The 15123-nt window shown below is 42.2% G+C and overlaps 1 protein-coding gene across 1 annotated transcript in view; it reads right to left on the reverse strand.

Annotated features, from left to right (window-relative positions):
• Nucleotides 1-7666, reverse strand: part of CAP2 (cyclase associated actin cytoskeleton regulatory protein 2) — a 137154-nt gene extending 129488 nt beyond the window's left edge. Inside the window, exon 1 of the mRNA XM_019985925.2 lies at nucleotides 7360-7666. The gene's annotated coding sequence lies outside the window, so the exon portion shown is untranslated. The remainder of the gene's footprint in view (nucleotides 1-7359) is intronic.
• Between the last annotated feature and the right edge of the window lie 7457 nt (nucleotides 7667-15123).

The raw sequence follows: 15123 nt of genomic DNA on the forward strand, positions 1-15123 counted from the left end.
GAAGGAAAGTTATGACCAACCTAGACAGCATATTAAAAAGCAGAGACATTACTTTGCCGACAAAGGTCCGTCTAGTCAAGGCTATGGTTTTTCCAGTGATCATGTATAGATGTGAGAGTTGGACTATGGAGAAAGCTGAGCGCCAAAGAATTGATGCTTTTGAACTGTGGTGTTGGAGAAGACTCTTGAGAGTCCCTTGGATTGCAAGGAGATCCAACCAGTCCATCCTAAAGGAGATCAGTCCTGGGTGTTCATTGGAAGGACTGATGCTGAAGCTGAAACTCCAATACTTTGGCCACCTGATGCAAAGAGCTGACTCATTTGAAAGGACCCTGATGCTGGGAAAGATTGAGGGCAGGAGGAGAAGGGGATGACAGAGGATGAGATGGTTGGATGGCATCACCAATTCGATGGACATGAGTTTGAGTAGACTCCGGGAGTTGGTGATGGACAGGGACGCCTGGAGTGCTGCAGTTCATGGGGTTGCAAAGAGTCAGACACGACTGAGCGACTGAACTGAACTGAACTGAATTGAGACTCTTATTTTTGGTCAGAAAATGGAAGCAGGATGAGTTTCAAAGGGATTTTCAAATTCTTACGTGTATACAACCTAAAAGAACTTTGTAAATCCCTCTTTCACATTTTTAGGTTGACATGTAAAAATTTCCACCAAAATGTGAACTGTTGTGAAGAATGTAGCTGCCAGTATTCTGTAAATATTGACATGTAAAACTAAAACTATTTTATCACTTGCTGAAATACATCCATTGAAACTCATCATCATTTACTTTAAAAGAATACATAAAGAGGTTGTTCTTTGACAGTCATATTTCTCCGTTAATTTACATTTCCATTCTTCTCACTCTATAAGAGTTTATCCTAGATTTACATATTTTATGCTTTAATGTCTTTTATTCATTACCCTATCGTACTTTTCTGTATCAAAAGTATGTATATATATATATATATATATATCTCAGTTCAGTTCAGTCACTCAGTCATGTCTGACTCTTTGTGACCCCATGAATCACAGCACACCAGGTGTCCCTGTCCATCATCAACTCCTGGAGTCTACCCAAACCCATGTCCACTGAGTGGTGATGCCATCCAGCCATCTCATCCTCTGTCATCCCCTTCTCCTCCTGCCCCCAATCCCTCCCAGCATCAGGGTCTTTTCCAGTGAGTCAGTTCTTCCCATCAGGTGGCCGAAGTATTGGAGTTTCAGCTTCAACATCAGTCCTTCCAATGAACACCCAGGACTGATCTCCTTTACGATGGACTGGTTGGATCTCCTTGCAATCCAAGGGACTCTCAAGAGTCTTCTCCAACACCACAGTTCAAAAGCATCAATTCTTTGGCGCTCAGCTTTCTCCATAGTCCAACTCTCACATCTATACATGATCACTGGAAAAACCATAGCCTTGACTAGACGGACCTTTGTTGGCAAAGTAATGTCTCTGCTTTTGAATATGCTGTCTAGGTTGGTTACAACTTTCCTTCCAAAGAGTATGCGTCTTTTAATTTCATGACTGCAATCACCACCTACAGTGATTTTAGAGCCCAGAAAAAGTCAGCCATTGTTTCCATTGTTTCCCCATCTGTTTGCCTTGAAGTGATGGGACTGGATGCCATGATCTTCGTTTTCTGAATGTTGAGCTTTAAGCCAATTTTTTCACTCTCCTCTTTGACTTTCATCAAGAGGCTCTTTAGTTCTTCACTTTCTGCCATAAAGGTGGTGTCATCTGATATATATATGTATTTAAATTCAATGGTAAAGAGTGCTCTCCTAGTTGTTACCACTGTAACTCTTACTAGAAGGAACTTACCAAAAACAAAACAAATACTACAAATATTGACAAATATTAGTAAATGTAGATAAAAGGTATTTTTTTCATTGAAAACCTCTCTCTTTAGAGCTCTTATTTTTCAATTGTCTCATGCATATGGGATCAGTATACTTATTGCTAGAAAGAGTCAAGGTTGAAAATCAATTTGATTCTCAATTTTTGTTTTTATCAATGTAAATCCTGGCAAACTATTCATATAATGAGATGCAAATGGATGAAATTTTGTAATAGAAATGTCACTCAAATTTTTTGAACTCCTTGAGTTATATACTTAACATCATATGGTGATGAAATATTAAAATTATTTAAATCATCAATGTAAGGAAAAATTTAGGGAGACTGAAATTTAGTTGAGTAGCATAATTGCTCATCCTTCTGGGTTATTTCAGTCATTTCTGGTCCATGACTCTGCTGTTGTAATTAAAAGTTAACATGTAGAAAATTGATAATAAAGCAAGTAATAATTGTGTATTGGCATGCAAATATCGAGAAGATTCCCTAGAGAAGGAAATGGCTACCCACTCCAGTATTCCTGCCTGAAGAATTCCATGGACAGGGGAGCTTGGAGAGCTAAAGCCCATGGGTTGCCAAGAGTCAGATATGACTGAACAACCAAGACTTTTTTCACACAAGTAACATTTATCCTGTGGAACTTCACTGGACTTCCCTCTTTCACCGTGGAATAAGCTTGCTTATATCTGTCAAGCAAATTCATTTTAGCATTTTAAAATAGTGTTTTTCCATGCTTCTTAGGTGATGAGAAACCAGATATTACAACTAGAATTTAAGTAGGATGAGATTTATAATAGGGTATCAGATTAAAGCACTTGGTTTAGGGGAATGAATAAGCTGGGATTATACCACTACTGTGTATGTCAATCAACTCTCTTTTTGGTAATTAAAATACATGGCACATTCACACAGAAGACACATGTGTGCCAAGACACATGGAAAAAAAGTGTCCAAAGCAACAAAACATGGGCACCAACCCTAGTGTCCATCAATAAGAGAAAGGATAAACTGTGGAATATTTGCCAACAATAATAACATAGTTACATGCAACAACATGGATAATCCTTGAAAACTTAGTTTTGAGCTTTTTAAAAGTGAGGTTATAATATACATATACCCTTTTTATAAATTAAAAAAAACACAGACACAAAAACGAAGGGACTTCCCGGGTGGTCCAGTGGATCAGAATCCTTCCAACGTGGAGGACACAGGTTTGGTCTGCGGTCTGACAACTACGATCCTGCACGCCAAGGGGAAGCTAAGCCCACTTGCCACAGCCACTGAGCCCACGCTCCAGAGCCTGTGTGCTGCAACTAGAGAAAGACTGAGTACAGCAATAAAGACCCAGCACAGCCAAAAAACCCCTTCAGTGACAGAAACAAAATAAAAGGTCCCTCCTAAGGAAATGTAAAATAAAAGATATGGTTTTAGAAAAACAAGCAAATGTAGACAAACTTGATTAGGAACATATACATGTCACAAAAGCATTTTACAATAAAATCAGGAATGGTTAACACAAAATCCAGTGTAAGGATGGGTACAGTGAATGTCATAGGAGAAGGGCATAAAGAAATATACAACAGTATGGGTAGCAATCTAGTCCTCTTTTTCTAGCCTTCTGTTTAACAACTTTATTGAGATATGGCTCGCATATGATTATAGTACTATAATAGGTTTATAATACATATGCATCTTGGAAAGGTTGCAACTTGAAGGTTTGTATGTAGGGGACTTACTGTACAATTCATCCATCTGAAGTATACCATCTGATGATGTTCACAACCATCACTAGTTTTAGAACATTTTGCCAGCTCAAAAACAAACCCTGCACCCTTCGCTATCACCCCCACCCCCACCATCAACCTCCACACCTAAGAAACCACTAACCTACTTTGTCTCCATACATTGCCCTGTTCTGAACATTTCCATATGAATAGAACGATACAATGTGTGCTCTTTCTTGATTAAATCCTTTCACTTAGAATAATGGTTTCAAGGTACATGTAATCAGTATTTCATTCTTTTTTATGGCTAAATAAAATCCCATTGTATGGATATATCACATTTTATTTATCCATTCCTCAGCCTATGGACATCTCAGTTATTTTTAATTTGGTTGTTACGAATGGTGCTGGTATAAACATTTATGTACAGGTTTTTGTGCCAACATGTGCTTTCATTTCTCTTGGATGTATATACTTAAGAGTGAAATTGTTGTTTCACATGGTAACTCTGTTTAATTTTTGAGGAACTGCCCAATTGTTTTCCAAAGCAACTGTACAAGAAATATTTCTACCAGCAACATATAAGGGTGTCAAGGGTTCTAACTCCTTCACATGCTCACCAACACTTATCTGACTTTTCAATTCTAGCCATCCTAGTGGGTGTGAAGTGGTACCCCACTGTGGTTTTGATATGCATTTTCTGACGAATAATGATGTTGAGCTATTTTTTCATGTGCTTATGGCCATTTGTATATGTTCTTAGGAGAAATATTCATTCAGATATCTTGACAATTTCTATATTGGGTTACTTTTTATTATTGAGTTGTAAGAACTCTATATATTTGGATACAAGTTCCTTATCAAATATAGGATTTTAAAATATTTTCTCCCATTCTGTGGGTTATATTTTCACAATTATCTAGTTCATAAGCCCTAGTTTTTAAGGGTTGAAAGCCCTAGTGAAAGGGCTGCCATGTTAAGTTGCTTCAGTCATGTCTGACTCTTTGAGACCCCATAGACTGGAGCCTGGCACGTTCCTCTGTTCATGGGATTCTCCAGACAAGAATACTGGAGTAGGTTGCCATGCTGTCCACCAGGGGATCTTCCTGACCCAGGGATCGAACCTGAGTTTCTTATGTCTCCTGCATTGACAGGCAGGTTCTTTACCACTAGCACCACCCGGGAAGCCCGGGACAGGGCTACAGGCAGTTATTTGAATATTATGTTTACAGTTTACATAAACTTACCAAATTATTTTATGTATATCACATAATTGAATTAAAAAGGAAATGTCATACATAAAGATGTCTGTTAGGAAATATTCGACACAAAATACTGCAATGCCCAAAATAAGTTAATGCTACTCTTGAAGGTATTAACTTAACTCCTGGGTATGACTTAAGTGAAAAAGTGAAAGTGAAGTTGCTCAGTCGTGTCTGACTCTTTGTGATCCCGTGGACTGTAGCCCACCAGGCTCCTCCGTCCATGGGATTCTCCAGGCAAGAGTACTGGAGTGGGTTGCCATTTCCTTCTCCAGGGGAATCTTCCCGACCCAGGGATTGAACCCTGGTCTCCCACATTGCAGGCAGACGCTTTAACCTCTGAGCCACCAGAGAAGCTCCTGGTATGACTTAAGCCCCCAGTTAATCTGGCCCATTGACCCTTTCGAGAGGTGCCTCTCCAGGCACTTCCCTGGAGGTCAGTGGTTAACATTTTGCCTTCCAATGCAGGGGGTGAGGGTTCAATCCCTAGTTAGGGAGCTAAGATCCTACATGCCTTGTGGCCAAAAAACCAAACTATAAAACAGAAGCAATATTGTAACAAACTCAATAAAGACTTTAAAAATGGTCCACATCAAAAAAAGAAAAAAATCTTAAAAACAAACAAACAAACAAACAGGTTCCCCTCCAAACTCTACACATGGTAGGAGGGAAGAGTAAACTACTACCAATGTGACAAACCTGCCCCCTTTCTCCAGCTGCTTTTGTGTCTCCCATCCTCTCCCAAGCTAAAAATGAATTTTACAGTTTTTACTGCCTGGAAAAAAAAAAGACTATTTCAAGGACAGGGGAGCTTGGCAGATGCTACAGTCCACGGGGTCACAGAGCTGGATAACAAATTTCAATACTGATGAAAATTATATGAACTTCAAATTTCAGTGTCCACGAATAAAGTGAAATACAGTCACATCATTTATTTAGTCATTTTCTGTGGCTGGTTTTAAGCTACAACAGCACAGATGAGTAGTTACTAAAGAGACCACAGAGCCAAGAAAGTCTACAAGTTTACTATCCAGCCCTTTACTCTAAACCTTACCTTATATCAACAAGTTAAAATATTTTTCACTTCTACAATGAGCAGCAAAAACCTATTTCCTACTAGCCAATACTGCCTTGACATTTACCTTCATGATTTCTCAATTTTTTCCTCTTTAATTTTAATAAATATTTATGATACCTCAGTTCTAATTTATTAAGGACTTTTAGATTTGGAGATCAAAGAGTAGTGTTTCCTTAAAAAATAATGTAGTATCTTCAAAAAGTCACAACCACACTCAAACCGTTGGGTTAATCATTTTAACAAACTTTTACTGCCTGTTCATTAAAGGGTTGGAGTCAAATACTGCTTGGTGCAGTAAAATCTTTAAAAAAAAAAAACCCACCCTTGCCCTCAGGAGGCTTACAGTCTAACTGGACTTTAATAACTATAAGAACAATTCCCCCAAGGATCACTCCACAGCCGTAACCTTACATTACATGGGCTTAGATATTTTGCCAAGAATTCTAAGCCATGTTCCTTAAATTAAAAAAGTCTTATATAAGCAGTAAAGAAATAGTACTCTGCAAACAATTCTGGTTAACTTCTGTGGTTTAAGTCCCATAGACTTCTGCATTCCTCTGACTATATAACCAGAGGTTCTTGATCTTCTCTGCTGTGTTCATCTCCGCTTTGGCTGTTTGGACCTAATTCTAGTTCAATATCCATATTCATTCCTTTTAGAGAATGCAATCATTCAAATATCGCTAAACCCTGCAGCCTATTTGTGATGTCTGATACCACTCTGATGGCAATAAAGGCAAGGCTATTTGCATATGTGATTATTAGTCTCCAAAGCGAAGATAACGAAGCTGCTTCCACCAAACCCCTCTACCCAAGGAAAGACCCAGTGGTGGCGAGGTGACCTCTTCGGAGCTGTCCCTCAATGCCTCAGTGGCCAGTACATTTTTTTAAAGTGACTCAAGACCTCAGGTCAGGTTCTGCAGAGAAGCCAGGTCCATTTCTTTCCAGCACTTCCTGGCTAGGATCAAATTCAGTCCAATGACAACCCCCCTTCCCCAATACTCCGCACCCCCTGAGGCTCAGAGCAGAGGGGGCGAGCACCCCCAAAGTTAGACCCGCCTGGAGTGCGGCTGCGAGGCCTCAGCCACGGGTCCAGCCCCGAGACCGCTGCACGCCCGCACCCGCCTTCCAGCCCGGCCTGCGCGGCGCGCACCGGGCAGGCGGCGGGGGCGGGGAGCGCCGCTGCGCTGACCCAGATGGGGTGCCCCCCTCACGCCCGCACCCCCGCGTCCGGGCCTTGCACCCAGGCCCCGCGGCCGCCCGCTTCTCCCGCATGCGGGCCAGCAAGCGCCTTTATTCCCCGCGCGCCTCGGCCCGGGCTCCTCTGTACCCCACCCATGGAGCGCAACTTCCGAGCGCGGCCGCGGGGTGCTCCCCCCACTCCACCCCGCGCCCCTCCCGGCCCGGCCCGGCCCGGCCCGGCAGCTCTGGATTACCTGCCCTCGGGTTCTGCGGTCCGGTGCTGGGCGATGCCAATCCGCGCTCGGCCACTCGCGCGCCCTCCTCCCCCCCCCCTCCTCCTCCTCACCCCCCCTAGCAGGAGTCGGTGTCGGTCACGCTGCTCCCGGGGAGAGTGGCCGGCGGCTTCCGGGAGCTCCAAATACTGACTCGCCGAGAGGGAGGGAGAGGGAGAGGGGGGTAGGGAGGGGAGCCAAGCTCCGCCGGGGGGGAGTGGAAATAAAGGGGAGCGGAGGGGAGAGAGGGGATGGAGGAGAGGAGGGGCAGATGGGCCGTGGGAGAAAAGAGCGAGAGGAGGAAGGCAGAGGGCGGCAGGCTCAGACAGGAATGAATTCGCTGCATCAGGCAGCCTTGCAAAGAAGTCTGGAAAGATCCGGGAGGCTCCTGGCTGAAGAAGCCGAAGATTGGATCCTCAAAGGCTTGTGCAGAGAAAGGATGGGTCCTTGTGGAGCTACAGACCGGCCAGTGTTCTCCCCAACCCCAGTAGAGGGATAAAGTTCCTGGCTGGAGAGGGAGGTGGAGAAGCAACACTTCAGCTAGACACAAAGTTCAGATGCATTCATATTTTGCAACAACATTTTAACAATGTATTTTAAAATGTACTTTACATACATCTTTTTGTAAAAATTGCCTGATTGGTTAAGGATAAAAGTGCTGTGCTTAGTGACCTCCTAAACTGTAGTCCGCCAGGCTCCTCTGTTCATGGGGTTTCTCCAGGCAAAAATACTGGAGTGGGTTGCCAAGCCCTCCGCCAGGGGAACCTTTCCTACCAAGGGATCGAACCCAGGTCTGCCACATTGCAGGCAGATTCTTCACCGTCTGAGCCACCAGGGAAGCCCACTTCCTGGTACCCTAAACCAATTTACTTTTATTGTCTTTGTGGCCATTCCCCTTGGTATGTTGACTACAATTACAAAACTGGAGATTTTTACTTTTTTTTGTTAACGCTGTTAGAAAGAAAACATTGATTTTCAATTTTCATTAGTTTATTTCAATCTGAAAAAGTAGACTTGAAGCTCTTCATTGAATGAATGCTAGGAAAATAATTACAGAGAAGAAAGGGGGGCGGGGTTGCATTGATATTTCTTAAAGCAAAATTTCTAAGCAAATACTAGGATGAGTGTCTAAAAAGCCAGTATTTTCTCTCGGTGTTAAAATTGCATGTAATTTGGTTCTGTGCATGACAAGGCTATTCTGACCCCAGAGGTCACAACTTAAGGTTTTTTCCTATCACACACTGTTCTTTGTCCAACACTGGTGATGAGGGGTGCCTTCTTGCTCCCCTTTGTCTGGAAAGAAGGGAAACAGAATGACATTGTTTATGTCATTGATCACATCGCTATGTGAATGGATACATTACACATATCCAGGATCAGTGCTGTCCCTGCTGTGCACATGCCTTGCATTTGATAGGTACTCAATACATTTTTACTGAAGAATGAATGAACAGACGAATCTTTAAAAATATATATACATATATATATGTTCCAGGAATACAAAAATTAATATATCCTTAAGAACCAATTTTTACAGGTTCACAGGAAACTTCCAAGTTTCCAGTTTAACATGACTTTTTTTTTCTCTAGCATTAACTTCAGCAAGCATTAATAGAGCATTTCTTTTGGCTAAGTGTATTTTACACTGGAGTATAAAGTATTATGGAGTATAAAGGTGAATGAATGAGGCACAAATCCTCCCCTTGGATTTATAAGCTAGTAAGAAGATAAAGAGAGTATAAAAATAAACACAGTGTAAGGAAGACTTTAAAACATGGTCCAAGAGAAGTATGAACAAAGTTTGTGGATATGCAGGGGAGGGAGGTTTTTCCTAGTTCCGGGAACCAGAGAATGCATTCTGGTGGAAGTAAGAGTTGATCTTTCAAGCAGAAATAGGACAGTAAGAAAGGGCAGTGGGGGGAAGGGCACTCAAGATGAAAGGACAACAGGGACAAAAGTGGAGAGGTGATGAAGGATGGGACATGTATGAAGGAGAATCCGTGAACTTATATGAGAGCAGAGTTGTGGGACCCAGATCTGGGGAAAAAAAGGTTAGGCCCCAGCAGATGGAGACCTTCAGTCTTAGCCTAAATTCTCTGAACCCTAAGGGGCAGGCACTGGGGTATTACTGACAGTTTTGGATGAGAATCATGACACAGTTGATTTGGTGGTGCCATCCAGGACTGGAAAGAGATAGGAGACAGAGAAGTTTTCTAAGAAATAATTCACTAGTTTGATTGGGAAAGTAATGAGTCTTAACCTGGTGCCTGAATTCTTCCCTTCACGAATTGCACCTGGCATAGCATCTGTCTGCTATGTGACAGATGCCTGCATGGGGTGGGGGGGGACATCCCCCCACCTCCAGTCAACTCTTCTTCCTCACAGCTCTCTAACACTTACTGTCCATATTTTCGAACTAGATTCAAAAGTTCCAAGAAAGCAAGGATCATGTCTATTTAAAGGTTCAAGGCTATCTTCTCAAGACTGACACTTAAGAAATCATTGAGTGCATATTTATTGGTACATTTTTCTTTTACAGAATTAGTTCTGAAGGTGGTAGAGTTGGAAAGAACAGGGCAGACACGGGGTTCTTCTAAATCTTTTTGGATCTTGAGATTCCAGCCCAAAACCTTGCCTTTCTCCTTACGAGATGATCTTATTATCTGCTTTACAACGATGCTGGTGCCATGTCAACCTCTACACCCTTTCGTTACATTGCATTTGAATTAAGGTCCCCTTCATTGCCTAAGCTAACAATATTCTTGTTTTATTCCACCTCTGCATTGCATCTGAGACTCCTCCTCCCCACTGATTTTGTCTCTGGATAACATTCTTGTTGCTACCGGCCAGGCTATACTAGAAAGCTGATAACGTGACAGACACGTGGGGAACAGGGGGACCCATCACTGGAATGGTTCCACTGTTCTACATTTCTTTATATAGTATAAAACATTTAAACTGACAATTTTATATGAAGGGGCTTTGCTAGGATCTCCTACCCTCACGGCTGCTGACATACTGAGACCAGATTATAGTCCCTTTGCTATTTTACCTGAATCCCCTTTTCTGTTTTCCAGTAAGAGATCATACCAGTAAGTGGAAAACAGCTAATGAACACAGGGTTCTTTTTTTTTTTTAATGTTTAGTTTTTAATGCAGATTTTTAATGAGTGAATGGCCAAGGTTGCGTTTTTAAAAAAATATTTCTTTGGCTGCACCCATCATGTCTTAGTGGCAGCAGCTGAGCTCTTTCAGATGCAGCATGCAAACTCTTAGTTGTGGCTCATGGGATCTAGTTTCCTGAGCAGGGATCGAACTCTGAATCCCTGCACTGGGAGCATGGAGTCTTAGCCACTGGACCACCAGGGAAGTCTTCACAGCTTTTTTTGGAGCTTTTCCAAGCCCATGAGGAAGAAAGAATAATAACAACAGGTCTCCACAAACACTCTTCAGGAGTTTTGAAGAAAAAACATTACCAATGTCCAATGAGACATTGCATTTCATTTTAATGACTCCCAGGTGGAAAGTTATCAATGGTAATTTATCAGCAGCTGATCCACACATAGTAGGTACTAAGAATAACCACACTCTAAGCAAACAGAGCCTGAGAATAGTAGATAAAAGTTACACTTACCATGTGAATGAGTTCTTTACATTGTTTCTTCTCAAATAGGGAATGGGGAGAGCTCAGCTCTTGCATCCTGACCCTCTCCTCTCCATTGGAAGTGTGTGTTCCAGAAGTCAAAGACACTAAAAACAAATTTAAAATAGTCCAAACTTTTGCCATGTGAAGGTCCTTAGTAAAGAATTCTATCTAATTTACTTCCATCTGTCCTGACCCAGCATCTGTAAGACTCCTTAATGTCTACGACTTGTGGTCTGATTGTTCCCTGGTGTGCAGGAGTTAAACTAAGCTTTCATTGGATGGAGCAGTTACAACTGTGCCAGAGCTGGCCACACTATATAACCTTTGCATCATCACCTCCATCGCCCACCTGCCCCTCCACCACCACACACAGCCCCAGCCTCCTCTGGCTACACCTTGTTCTTGGTCACATAGTTCTAGCACATGGAAATAAATTGGAGGTAGCAGCATACCTCTTCTTCCTAAGGTAAGGATTCTTAGTCATTATTTTGATGATTCTGTCCACCCACCAATGAGGGTGGGGATGGGGGTAGGGGGTGGAAAAGACGAGCATGAAAGGTGAGTGGATGAACTATAAATGGAAGAAAATGAAGGGGAGCAATGCCAGTTTCCACAGCACTACAGACAATAAAAATAGCACTTTTTATTCGTTCAGTGAAGAGAGATTCTTAACCCGAGATCCCTAGACAGGCTTCAGGAGTCTGTGAGCTCCATAAGGCATGTGCAATGTTTTAGGTTTTATGCATTTATCTGGGAAGCTACTCTACAGCTTTCATCATGTTTTTCAGAGTCATCTATGTCTAAAAATTGATCAAGGTATCAGTGATTTTACAGAAGTGCAGAGAAGAGGTTCCTTCCTGCTTTTTCTTTCCAAGTCCCTCCACAAAGCCAGCATCTCAGGCTTAGGTGAACAGAGTCTCTAGCTCTCCAGAACAAAGGTGTGATCAGCCTTGCTGATCAGAATCATCCTGGCCAACCATGTTTGGTATGTTCAGTCTTTGGGGAATATCTTCTTTATTTAAACGGCATCTTGTGATGGCCATACCTTAACTCAAAGGGCTAACTCACTAATTGCAGGCATCAAGGAGAGCATGGGGAACGGTTCAGCGGTGTTTGAGATGATGAAGAGGGCTGGTGGACACCAGCCTGCTCAGACCACCGGGCATGTCTCTATTAACCCATTTTGCTGATAAGACTGTCCCTGCATGAAAATTTTATGTAGTTAGAAATAGATAAGACTGCTGGGCTTAAACCTAAGGATTCTTTTTATATTCCGCTGATTTGTTGGAGTTATACCTAAATACTCCAGTCCACATTCATCTCATCTGTCATTAAATACCTTTGAAATTGAGTACATTTACAGTTTATTCATTATAATATATAGAAATCACTCTCTTAAAATTTTTTCCAGGTCTCATCTATCTATATTTAAGTGCCTCAAAGCAGAACCATACACAGTTCAAATTTACTGTTAATCATTCAGTTCAGTTGCTCAGTCGTGTCTGATTCTTTGTGAGCCCATGAATCCCAGCACACCAGGCCTCCCTGTCCATCACCAACTCCCAGAGTTCACCCAGACTCATGTCCATCGAGTCAGTGATGCCATCCAGCCATCTCATCCTCTGTTGTCCCCTTCTCCTCCTGCCCCTTATCCCTCCCAGCATCAGAGTCTTTTCCAATGAGTCAACTCTTCACATGAGGTGGCCAAAGTACTGGAGTTTCAGCTTTAGCATCATTCCTTCCAAAGAAATCCCAGGGCTGATCTCCTTCAGAATGGACTGGTTGGATCTCCTTGCAGTCCAAGGGACTCTCAAGAGTCTTCTCCAACACCACAGTTCAAAAGCATCAATTCTTCAGCACTCAGCCTTCTTCACAGTCCAACCCTCACATCCATACATGACCACAGGAAAAACCATAGCCTTGACTAGACGAACCTTTGTTGGCAAAGTAATGTCTCTGCTTTTTAATATGCTATCTAGGTTGGTCATAACTTTCCTTCCAAGGAGTAAGTGTCTTTTAATTTCATGGCTGCAGTCACCATCTGCAGTGATTTTGGAGCCCAGAAAAATAAAGTCTGACACTGTTTCCACTGTTTCCCCATCTATTTCCCATGAAGTGATGGGACCGGATGCCATGATCTTCGTTTTCTGAATGTTGAGCTTTAAGCCAACTTTGTCACTCTCCACTTTCACTTTCATCAAGAGGCTTTTTAGTTCCTCTTCACTTTCTGCCATAAGGGTGGTGTCATCTGCATATCTCAGGTTATTGATATTTCTCCTGGCAATCTTGATTCCAGCTTGTGCTTCTTCCAGCCCAGCGTTTCTCATGATGTACTCTGCAGAGAAGTTAAATAAGCAGGGTGACAATATACAGCCTTGACCTACTCCTTTTCCTATTTGGAACCAGTTTGTTGTTCCATATCCAGTTCTAACTGTTGCTTCCTGACCTGCATACAAATTTCTCAAGAGGCAGCTCAGGTGGTCTGGTATTCCCATCTCTTTCAGAATTTTCCACAGTTTATTGTGATCCACACAGTCAAAGGCTTTGGCATAGTCAATAAAGCAGAAATAGATTTTTTTTCTGGAACTCTCTTGCTTTTTCCATGATCCAGCGGATGTTGGCTATTTGATCTCTGGTTCCTCTGCCTTTTCTAAAACCAGCTTGAACATCAGGAAGTTCATGGTTCACATATTGTTGAAGCCTGGCTTGGAGAATTTTGAGCATTACTTTACTAGCGTGTGAGATGAGTGCAATTGTGCGGTAGTTTGAGCATTCTTTGGCATTGCCTTTCTTTGGGATTGAAAAGAAAACTGACCTTTTCCAGTCCTGTGGTCACTGCTGAGTTTTCCAAATTTGCTGGCATATTGAGTGCAGCACTTTCACAGCATCATCTTTCAGGATTTGAAATAGCTCAACTGGAATTCCATCACTTCCACTAGCTTTGTTCATAGTGATGCTTTCTAAGGCACACTTAATGTAATGCTAAAGAACCTAGATAGCATATTGAAAAGCAGAGACATTATTTTCCAACAAAGGTCCATCTAGTCAAGGCTATGGTTTTTCCTGTGGTCATGTATGGATGTGAGAGTTGGACTGTGAAGAAGGCTGAGTGCTGAAGAATTGATGCTTTTGAACTGTGGTGTTGGAGAAGACTTTTGAGAGTCCCTTGGACTGCAAGGAGATCCAACCAGTCTATTCTGAAGGAGATTAGGCCTGGGATTTCTTTGGAAGGAATGATGCTGAAGCTGAAACTCCAGTACTTTGGCCACCTCATGCGAAGAGTTGACTCATTGGAAAAGACTCTGATGCTGGGAGGGATAAGGGGCAGGAGGAGAAGGGGACGACAGAGGATGAGATGGCTGGATGGCCTCACTGACTCGATGGACGTGAGTCTGGGTGAACTCTGGGAGTTGGTGATGGATAGGGGGGCCTGGCGTGCTGCGATTCATGGGGTCGCAAAGAGTCAGACACGACTGAGCGACTGAACTGAATGCTAAAGAAAGGGCTGCCCATAGCCTCCTCCTCTTGGCAGATGTTAACAAATAGCCTCCATTCATCTGTTGGCCAGGTGCCCTTGTGCAGGGCACACCTGCATAGCTGTACACAGTGGTCCTAACCAAGGAGAACATGACATGCAATCCATGGTCAGTAAGCAGTTTTTATTGATTTGCTTACTGAAACAAATCCAGATTTAGTCAGAGCTCAGAGAAATAGACCAGTGCATTTGAGATAGTACAGAAAATATAACTGTTGTCCATGATGTTTAATATATTTTTTAAAATTCTAACTATTGAGAAGAAATAAGATAATGAATTTGAAAATATGATGAATGTGAGAAGTAACAGATTTAATTATAATTTGTTATAATTACTGGAGAAGGAATGACAACCTACTCCAGTATCCTTGCCTGAAGAATCCCATGGACAGAAGAGCCTGGTGGGCTACAGTCCATGGGGTCAAAAAAAGTTGGACATGACTGAGTGACTAACACTCAATCAGTAATTATAAAAATAAATCACAGTAATAAAACATAATAAAACAAGATTCAAAAGTTTAGAGGCAGCCTAAGGGAGAGATTATCCAAGAGAATTTAACAGACCT

Source organism: Bos indicus, chromosome 23 (assembly GCF_029378745.1).
Source record: "Bos indicus isolate NIAB-ARS_2022 breed Sahiwal x Tharparkar chromosome 23, NIAB-ARS_B.indTharparkar_mat_pri_1.0, whole genome shotgun sequence".
Classification (NCBI taxonomy): domain Eukaryota; kingdom Metazoa; phylum Chordata; class Mammalia; order Artiodactyla; family Bovidae; genus Bos; species Bos indicus.